We start from the raw sequence: 11,886 nt of genomic DNA on the forward strand, positions 1-11,886 counted from the left end.
GAATCCAATGGAGTTTTTGCAAACTATTTAAAAATTAATCTCGTTCTGATTCCTTAAAGAGTTGAACTTTGCAAAATGTTATTCTTAGCTTTGTGCCACTTATCTCCATTGCAAAATCGAATATTATAAAGTACTCGAAGATATGACCTTTCATGAAGTCAATTACAAACCTCGGTAACTCAAATCTCCATAATGACTTTTGAATCAGACTTCAGACTAAGGTTGCATCTCCAAGAGCTTCAGTGAATCATACTACAAGTTTGGGTTGAATATACAGAAAACCTTGGAATTAAGCTTGATGTGAACTATGAAACTAAAGTAAATGGTCGTAATATGATTTGTGTCATTTTTTCCCTTCTTGTAACAACAAGCCCATTTTTCATGGTGGTAGTGGACGTTCTGAATGACTACCCCTCCCTCCAGAAATGATGTTTCTTACATATGTAATATAACATGTTTCCATTTGCATCTAAAGGTCATGTTCCTTTGCAAATAGTGATTTCCACAACAGTTTCTTTCAAAAAAAGTGTTTTGTTTTTCGATTTGCACTATCAAGCTAAAAATTCTGAATCCATTTGAAGGACAATTGTGATTTTAGTGTAAAAAAAGGAAAGACATGTGAGCATATTTCCAAGCTCTCTTTGGGATATGGGTACTAGGTACAACTTTCTTCTTCTCTGTTTACTGCCTCACTAGTATTTAAAATTTTGAAACCACTGTGGTCATGGGATGGGATGATTCACCAGCCTACAAATCCACTTACAATCGATCTAGATAGATAGAGAAGGAATGTAGGCCTGCCGTGGTGGGATGGGATGGTTCACCATCCTACAAATCCACTTACAGTCGGTTTAGAGAGATAGAGAAGCAATGTAGCACTGGTTTAGGAGAGGCTTTAGCGCTACATCCAAGGAAGAGCTAGTTTTATATGATTGAGTTGGGCTTCCCTTTGTAAATGGGGATTGGAAGCAACAAAAGGGCTCTGCTCCTCTTTCCCCATTCACATCAAGTTATTCCAATCTCATGATATCTTTTAGGAGAAGAAACTCCAATTAAACGACAACATTTAGGAGAAGAAAATATAATTACAAAATTCTTGGAAGCGTTCAACCATAAGAATCGCTAATAGACGCTATCTAAGCCTGACCATGAATCTGACCGATTTTTTTTTTTAATATCTTACTACAACGATTCCTTGACAGGAACGAGTGAGCTATGAGTTGTGAGGCATAAGATCAGGATAGTGTTCAGGAATTAAAACAAAAGTTGGATACAAGATTCCCACAGTCCAAGCAGTGGAAATAGGCTCCTCACCTCTCCTTTTCATTTATGGATATACTTTCCCTGAATGACTGGAGATTTTTTTTTCTTTTACCATTTTTTATTTATTTTTTGTTTTAGTTCATGAAGAGATTTCTTAGCTCTGGGTTGATTATCACTTGCTATTTTCCAATTTGAGAAAATCCTCTCAATATTTAAGTCACTTGCTTGCTTTAGTTATTTCTCATATAGTTTCAAGATATTTTTATAATATAATGCAAGATTCACTGGTTTGATATTCGTATTCTTCAACTACAAACCATTTCCTTTAATTTATGGTGTCTATTATATGAAATTCCTTTATGGCTGCAGAACCTAATATCTTTAAGATTATACTAATTTGATCTCAATTTCCTTGACAATTTGATACTTATAAACTCTTTCTACCTTTAGAGAGTTGTGTCTTCAAGATGAAAAAACCTAGATTTAAGGAGGTATCTAAGCTATGCACACTTTCCTACTCCATTTTGGAAAAATCCACACTGGAAAATGTTGTAGACTCAAGAATTAGATAATCATATAATCAATTTATTTCCTCTCCTCTCTCACATCTATACCCCCATACTTTTATATGCATAATGCATTAACAAGCTTCAAAGGAAAGGAGATACCTAATTTGCTCCATGTCTATGCTTATAATTTTGACAATGATTTTTTTTTAAATAGGGTGGATTTCTTATAGGAACATAAAGGATACCACATGTAAGGACCTAACCTATTTATTCTTAAAAAATTGAATTTATCATTTAATTTAATTACAATAAGAATAAAATAACATGTTTATAACTTTATATTTACTTGATAAACACATACAACTAAAATTTAATTAACAACATATTAAACATGTAATAAAATTCATTGCCAACAATTCAGATAAACAAAACTACAAATTGATGAATACCTATTCAAGTGGCTTGGCAAGGATGCTTGTAACTATGTTGGGATACTCCTCCTAGCTACCCGATTGAATTTACCTCCCAGCCAACTAGGAATGATTTCCTAGCCTAAGGAACCTACATAAGTTCTGTAGCCCTTTAAGCCTGAGCCCAAACAACTATAGTGTGTCCAATTTAAAACCAACACTCTCCAATAGATCCAACTTTGAATTCTCTCATTTTTTAATCCATTCTCTCCCTTCTCCTTCTCCACATTCCTCCTTCCCAAAATAAAATCCTCCAATTCCAAAATAAAGAACAAGGATCTCCCCCCTTTTTCCTCTATCCTCCTTCCCTTTATGTCTCTTCCTCTCATCCACCTAAACCGCTTACCATTAATTCCATGACTACCACATTCTTCTTTTAATTTAACAACCTTGAAATTCCTTACCATATGTAATCCAAAAGTAGATTTTAGAAGATGTCTTAGGAATAGAATTATAGATATTTGATTTAGAAATAAATTGGAGAAGACCATAGCTTATCCAAAAGTAGATTTGAGAAGAGACTTTACGAATAGAAATATGGATATTTAATTTTGAATTAAATTTGAAAATATCATATCTTATCCAAAAGTAGATTTGAGAAGACACTTTTAGAATAAAAATTAATAAAAGTGATATCAGAATTAAAATTATAGATTCACAAGTGTAGGTATATACCAATATTACTTAATAATTTTAAGGCAATATTTGTAGGTTAAATAAACGCTAATCAAAATTAGCATGACAGGATCAAGTATGGAATTACAACAAAGCCAAACCGAGCTTGGATGTTTTAGAATTCCTTCACCATCTCTTGAGTAATTTTCCTGTCTCCACCCACCTATCAAGGGCTTCCCAGAGAAAACCATCTCCACCCCCAACCCTTGGGATTTTATTGAGACCACCTCACCTAGGTCCAAAACTTTCTAGAAATCCAAAGCTCAACCGATAAAGAATCCCATCACACCAGGGCTATCCGAAAATGGTAATGCAAGGCTAAAAGCACTGTTGAAACCTGACAAAAACCGTGGGAGTGAGAACAAATGAACTAAATACACACATGCACATACCATGTATGCCAAAACTAGCTAGGAAATCATACAGGTAACCTATTACTTGCAAGCATTCCCGCTAAAGCTTCTTGATCCAACCTTTCCTTGCTTTATCCTTGCTTTCCTTTGTTCTCCTTATCCTTCCTTTGTTTTTCTTGCTTTCTTTCCTTCTCCTCTCTAAGATTAATTCCAAAAATGAAGTGAAACAATTCTCCAAACTGATGCTCGAATGTCTTTTTATTATTGATTCCTATAATTTCTTCATGTTCCATTATTTTCTTTCAATTTCCTTCTGACATGCAACCTATGACATTTCACCTCTCTTTTCTTGTAATTTCCTTTATTTTCATAAAATAAATGTCAATAATGTTTTTTACCTTTTCAAATCCTTTTCCATTTTCTTTTTCAATTTCCCCTTAGCCATAATACACAACAAATGTTGCCCACTAGGATACTTCACCCAACATTCAACTTGGAATAAGTGTCCCATGACCTTGGCCTTATTTTTCCTTTATTAATTTTATGACATGATCTTTTAATCCGAGGATGTTAGAGACCCCTCCCCTTTAGGAGAACATTGTCCTCGGGGTTTTATCAATCCTACAACTAGAGGAACTTCTAAAAATAAAAACATACTGCCCTTGGATATTTATAACCCAACTCATTACATTATTTAAAATGAACAATCTGCTCAAAAGCAAAACCATCATAACAAACATGACAACATGACAATCATACTGCTTAGTTTATCTTTATAACACAACTCATTGTGATATTTATAATAGAAACCATACATAAATATGTACAAATACCAACAACTCATTTGCCTCCACCAACAAACAACGAAGGATACATAGATCATGTCTAATAAGCCATCCCCCATGTAGCTTCATAGGGCCCAAAGTGCTTCCACTACACTTTAACCTTCTTGATTTCTTTTTTCTAGAGCATGACATGTTTATGCTGCAATATGCACTAAGGTTCGGGCTAGAATTATCCTTCTAGTTCCACTTGCAATACATACCAATGAATAACATAATCAACATCCTTTACATATTCACTAGTACAAAACGCCTAATTAATTACTAAAAAAGTGACTAAAATTTACTTACAAATGACCATTTTTCGGTCGGTAACCAATAGTAGCTAAATTGAAGTATCTTATGACATGACCAAATTTCAGTCACTTTTAGCATAGTCATTAATTATTGTCTCAATTTTATCATATAGTAGTATATCTAGTCATTAATTTGGACATAAAATAAAAACTAATTATCAAAATAATAAAAGAAATCAGATTACATTACATTATAAAAATAAACTTACAATTAGTATATAATCAATTGTATTTATTAAGGGATGATTAAATAATTTAGTTAACATATAATTTAAATCAAATAATTAAAACAAATAGAACAAATAAAGGTAGAATAATTAAAAGCTAAAATAAAATAATTAAACTAAATTATTATAATAATTAAAAATTAAAAGGGCCGGCTTCTAAAAATTTAGCAATTTCTAGGTTTATATATACACTCTGGTTGGAAGATTCTTCTCTCAAGAAACTATCATTCATATTCTGAAAAGGTCCCGACGATGGACCCCCTTTGGGGTTCAAAACGTCAATAGAATGAACATAATACTATGGAGAATCTGGATCATGCTACCTCAAAAAACTACCACAGAAGATTAAAGTCTAGCATATATTTAGTTATTGATTTAGTTATTAATTTTGGTAATTAATGACCAAATATACAACAAAATATATTACTATATGATCACCGGAGAAAGCTAATTAATAACTAAAAAATATGGCCAAAATGTTAGTCTTGTTATAAGATACTGTAAATTAACTACTAATAGTCATATATGCAAGTTTTAGTCATGGTTTGAAACTAATTAATGACCAAATAAATGTGACTAAATTTTGGTCATATTATAAGATACTATAAATTAGCTACTAATAGTTGTATATATGTGAAATTTAGTCATCATTTGTATTCACAAATTTATCATTTGCAATAGTCATTTATCTTTTTCTGGTAGCTTCATATTCATTATATATGAAACTAATTTAGTAGCTTATATTCATTTCATTTACTATCATCAATAAATCTTTATAAATTACTAATTTAGTCATATAGTCATTTTATTTATGTTCATCATTAATCAATATAAAGTACTAATTTAGTAGTTTTAGAATGGTTTTATGTGTTCATTATTAAATAAAAAAAATGTCATATAATGTGCATGCTCATCTAATATAAAAACACAAAGTTACATATGTTAATTACAATACTGCTCAATATCAATTGCAACTATAAATAATTTCAACCAAATAAATTATATTATATGAAATGTCAAATATTACAATATGAGTTTCTAGCTTAGTATTGGTTGGACTGCAATTTACCCATGATTTTTTTTCATCACTTCAAAACATTATTATTGTGTTTCCAAGGCATTATAGGTGAATTCACCAACTTTAAAGATTTGACCATCAGTCTCTATATGTGTGTCTTATGTGAGATATTGGCTCTAAGGATATCACTACACCAATTCTCTTCTCTCTCTCTTTTCTCATTTCTCGCTTCAATGTTATTATTCTCCTCTCTCTTCAATTCCTGCTTCTTACTATCAATTTTGAGTTTCCTTTTCTAGAATAAAAGAAGATACAATGCATAGTGTAATGCATGAAAGACAATGAATACTAGAATATAAAATAAAGTAGATTATAAAGGATTTATACAACATATAACTCAACATCAACAATGTCAAAGCCATTTTCCCCCATAAAAGTAAGAAACTCAAACAAATTTTATTCAATTGTGCAATAGTGGCCACTATGTGGCTGGTGTCAAGAAATAAAATTAAATGCCACTATAGAAAATAACACCTTAGTAACTTAGTATTCTACCTTCAAGGAAAGCTTAGGCACAATCATGCAAACTAAGTTACATGCTAAAAATCTCAAGGCTAGATAACTTGTGAAACCAAATAATCTGAGATATGATATCTAATCCTTGTCATTTTGTTTGCAACAAAATTTCATTCTCTAACACCTGAAATTGGTAAAGTATATAAAGAACATTTGCTCAAATAACAACATGAAAAAAAAACTTTTCTAATAGTCTTGAAAATATTTTAACATAAAACAACTAAAAGGATTTCAATCAATATCATGTAATACTAATTTCATCTTCAACATTTGGTTTTTGTTTAAATGGACATGATACCAAGTATTTTCAATTTCATAGTTAAAAGACAAAATAAAATCAAAAGAAAAACTCAAAATACAATCAGACAATAAAGAGATAATATCATGGAAAGGCCATTACAATTATAAAAAAATTGTTTGCCTGGCCACCGAAGTCTTGCCTGGCATTCCTAAAACATTTTCTTTCCCAAAATAACCATGAGGTGAAAGAATAACAATATTAAAAACCATAGGAATCCCTACTAGAAACATTTCAAAAATTGATGGCGCATGTGCTTGATGGATCTCCAACAACAAATGAATCATATCCAAGACATGCTCTTCATTGTCTTCCCATCATTTTTCCAATCACATTTCCTGTAACCTGCACACACCAAAGTCAAGTAAAAGTCAAATGAAGGCATTGACATTTGTTTTTATCTTTTATATATATAAAATTTTAATTTGATTTATTTCAAGAACATATTGATTCATATTTAAAGTCTTCATGTCATGAAAAGGTATTAATCAAGTAGGACATCAGAAAAATTGACCTCAATGACATCATTAAACAATTTCTACAATATCAATATTTTTCCTGTTGTGGTATCTTTGGTAGAAAAAAACACTTATGAAAAACAAAAAGCCATATATTACTTATGTTCAAACTCTATATATGGTGTATTCTTAGGAATATTTTTAAAATGTTCCTCTATCTTTACCAAAGTAGACTGTAGCTTGGTTAAACTCTGCATCCTTTCATTCAACATCAATTTCTACAAGATAAATGTCACACATTATTATTTCCCATTTTTCAACATGCTACATACGATAAATTGAAAGTAACATAAGACCAAGGGCAAACACTTTTATAACCAAAACAAGCAAAGAAACAATGCGTCTAATAAAACTTCACCCCTCATAAATTACTTAGCCACATGCTTAGGCTAAAGGTGATATTACTTAAATCATATTTAGGCCATATTTAATGGGATATTCATATGTTACCATGATGTCAATTCGGAGTTAAAAGAAATATATAAATCCAAGTTATTATAAATGAAATTCAGTATAATTCAGAAAAATAATGTCATTGCAATGTAGCAGTAAAACTCACCATAAATGTGATAGTTAAGAAAAATATAGCAGTACAAATGTACTTGAAAAGACCTCATGTGTCAGAAATGTAGCAGTACAACTCACCATTCTGTATGATATTCTTTTGTGCACATATCCATTAGAACTGACTATTTAGGTTATAATATTTGATAAGTCTATGCATTTTATGTTGAACCATGCTATCTACGTAAAGGCACAGAAGTGAAAATATTTTAGCCATAAGCAATACTCTTATAGTTTTCAATGGAATTCTTAAGTAAGCCTCTAGTTAAATATCCTTAGCCAGAAGAGTGGAGGTGGGAAAAGTTCTCTAGAATCCCTAGAGTATCTAGTGATCTAGTCATTGGGATAGGCTTCTTTCACTGAGGGGTTATAGTTGTATATTTGAGCAATCCATCAATGGTTAGGAAGAGATTCTGAAACCTGATCCCAATGCCCATTTTAAGTCACATTTTTTTGAATGTTTTATTAACTATTTGGGTAAGGTACAAAATGCAATGTTCTATAATTTTAGGAATTTTGTTAATTAAAGAAACAAACTCATGAATTTCAAACTATAATAAGGTTAGGTATTCTGTGTGGTTGTATCTTCCGGATTCATCGCATCTGTTGTTTTTGATTCACAAAAACAACAGATGCGATGAATCCGGAAGATACAACCACACAGAATGCAAATCGCAGAAGTCTCAAATCCATGAAGGTTAGGTATTGTTAGGCTAAACAATATACAAACCTCCTTGACATTGATATGGAACAAGAGGTGTAAATTTGCACCAGCAAGTATTAACTATTAATAAAGTGAATTGATGCCTAAAAAAGGGTTCATGTATAGTCTTTAAATGATATCCCTACCTTAAAGCTAATAATATGGTACTCATTTCCTATGAAACCTCAATAGTCACACACCATAAATTTTGATAACTATTATATGTTTTTATTACGTTGTGGTGATGTAACTTAGTTCTGTGAGAGAATTGTCGTTGTACTGGAGAATTGTTGGTCTATCATAGTTTGTGAGCCTCTTAATTGGTTGTTGTATCATCTTTTGTATTATTATTCTTGCACCAGAGTTGATGTATTTCATCACTACTAGATAAACACTTGAGGTAGTAAAAAGATTTCTATTGGAACACAGGGTAATGGTGATATACCAATATCTGTGTTAAAATGGTTTCCATAGACACCTGTTGTAGGCCATTAATGTGTTACCCAACACATAATGTATTATTGCAACATGTGGAATTGTTGACACACAACATAGACTAATGTATAAGACAATTATGCTAACACATATGCATAAAATAGTATTGTTGAACCACATAATTACCTTATCCTTGACATTTGTTCTCACCTTTTTTTCTCATTTTCTCATAATACTAAAGATCTAATTAATGATAAATGCTAGGTTTTTTCATAGGAAAGCATTAAAATGATCACCATATTATATTTTCATGTTCTTTCTATTTTGATATATTTTTGCAAATTAGCTACAGAACACAGCCTATTCTGTAGCTAACTATCGATTTCGTAGCTACTCTTATGGTTTGGCAGGTTACACGTGTCAAATGAACAATTGGGCCACATGGTCATTTCTCAAATCATCTCTACATGGATTCTATCATATTCACTTGATCCAGATCGATAGAAAAGCATTCCTAAAGTCATGGTCAGATATGGAGTCAAATACATTATCTAGAAGCAGTAGGACTCTTGATCTACTCTTTCGTAGCTAATCGAGAGTCTAACAATTTTGTTGAAGAGTTAATTCAAATTAAGCCACCTGTAGCTGATCAGAAGTTGAACAGTCCTATTACAATTAGAATTAAGCCACATGTAGCTGATCAGAAGTTAAACAATCCTATTACAATTTGAAATAAGCCACTTGTAGCAAGTCTTTCTCATAAGCAATCATGTTACATTTAATTCAAATTAGCCAGCTGTAGCAAGTTTTTCTCTTAAAATAATTATGTTATTTTTCTATAAATATTGGTTGCATGAAACTGAGAAGTAGTTAGAAGCTAGAAGGAATTACGAGATTTTTGCTAATACTCTATATTCATACTTCCTTTTGTCAATGGTGGTTTAAAGTGCATCTTTAACTAGCTAGCATTCAGCCACATTAGTTGCAGAGTGCCCCTACACTGAAGGAGATTTTTCACTTGTTGTTTGCAGTTTAATTTCTATCACTCTGTTTTCCACAAGTCTGTTTTGTCTAATTTAGAATGATGTTTCATTTTAGTTTGTAACGAATAGTGTAAGTATAAAATCACAATTGTGTAGCCTTTTTCTTCTGAGATATTTTATGGAGAAATGAGTAGATGAAGATTGAATTAATAAGAATACATAGTTGCTTAGCTTTCTTACTATTTTGTTACTCATTTTCTTAGCATAGAACTCTCAATTAGCTACATTAGTAGATGTTCTCAAAACCATTTCAAAATTATGTTGATTCTAACTTAAATGGTTAAATATCTAATTCATGCAGTGATTGAATTTGCTTAGTACATTGTTAGTTTTACATGCTTTTACCATTTCTTTTCTGCTTTTAGGTCTTTACTTAGTTGCATGAATTGACATTACAAAAAATAATTTCAAGGAGATTGATTCCTTCATATTCCAAAACTAAATGGTTGAATCTTTAAATGAATTTAATTAATGAGTTACCTTCTGCGTCAATATCACTTCTGGTTTTGAGAATTAGATCCATGGATTAGGACTAATGATAATATAAGATAGATGTTATGTTTTCTTATTAGGTTCTAACTAGTTAATAGTTCTTAGTCCATTTTTAGGAGATTAGACTAACTTAGGAACCTTTCATTTCCTTTAAAATTCATTAGATCCATTTAACTCTCTCATAGATTGTATATTCTTAGACATCAAAGAACAGAAGCCCCCAAAACAAACATAAAAATACAAAACAACGAAGTAAGAGAAAAGTTAACTAAGAACATATAGTGTATCACACTTCATCAGTATAAAAACCTTAGTTGATAATTCATGCAAGCAATTTAGGACACTAAATTGACTAATCATTTCGGCACCATTGTTGGGGAAGTGTAATTAGGTAAATTCATCTCTTACATCCAAAAAATGATATGCGTAGGGAAAGAGACTCTAGGACTAGATTCATAGCTAGAGGCAAGAATTCAATTCCTACAACACCACCTACTCCACCAAGACTAAGAAGAGATACACCTCCATCTCAAACTCATATTCATAGCCATACACCTCCTGAAGTTCTAAGGTTAGAAATTCAATCAAAAGGATCTCCTATTTCATCTATTGAGGCAGTCCTAAAGGAAGAAAATATTGGGTCTCCAACAGAAGGAGTAGCCTTTTGCACCTCTACAAGAGAACAAATTTTAGTTGAACAATTAAGACTACCTAGTGGAGAAGAAGAAGTAGAACCTTTCTTCCACATACCATTGATAGAGAAACCAGAGGAAGAGAAATTAACCTTACAGGTTGAATCTTATATTAACTTTGAAGAAACTATAATGGCAGAAGGAGGAGAGGATGGAGAATTTTCACTATTTGGAGGAGGAGGAGGAGGAGGTAGAGGAAGAGGTAGAGGAAATAATGGAGAAGGTAGAGGAAATAATGGAAGAGGTAGAGTAAATATGGAAGTTGATAATTATTTTGGGTTCCATATTGTTGATGAAGAAACAGATGCCATAATGAAAAATGTCTCACCTTTTTTCCTCCCAAAGTTTCATGGGTTAAAAAGTGAAGATCCTGAAACCTTCTTATTAGAATTTGAAGTCTTGTCAAAGCTTACAATTATTTACAAGACTCTCATGAACACAAATTGTTTCCTTAAACAATGAAAGGGTCTACTTTAAAATGGTTCATGGGATTGGTCACTTAGTCTATTAGAACATGGAATGACATGAAGAAAGTGTTTTTGCACAGGTATTTGGAATATTGCATGCTTATCAGTCACAAAGATGAAGTGTTCAAAATGATGCAAAGAGAGTACGAAACTTTGGAGGATTCAGTTGGAAGATTCAACTATAACTTAAAAAGAGCAAAAATGGATAACTTAGATCAAGATTATTTAAAATATCATTTATTAAAAGCCATTAGAGATGAGTGGATATATATCCTTAATATGATGGTAAAGGGAGACATCTTTCAAATCCCATTAAGTGACATTGGAGAATTATGTGTTCATCTCTCAAGAGGAAAGTCCAAAACTGGGAAAGGTCTACGAAATCCTTCTTCTGTTAGAGTGAATAAATCTACAACTGGATTAGTGAGTAGAGTAGAAATTGGAA

Source organism: Pinus tabuliformis, chromosome 1_2 (assembly GCF_031772625.1).
Source record: "Pinus tabuliformis cultivar Carrire ecotype Pingquan chromosome 1_2, CPIR1, whole genome shotgun sequence".
NCBI lineage: Eukaryota > Viridiplantae > Streptophyta > Pinopsida > Pinales > Pinaceae > Pinus > Pinus tabuliformis.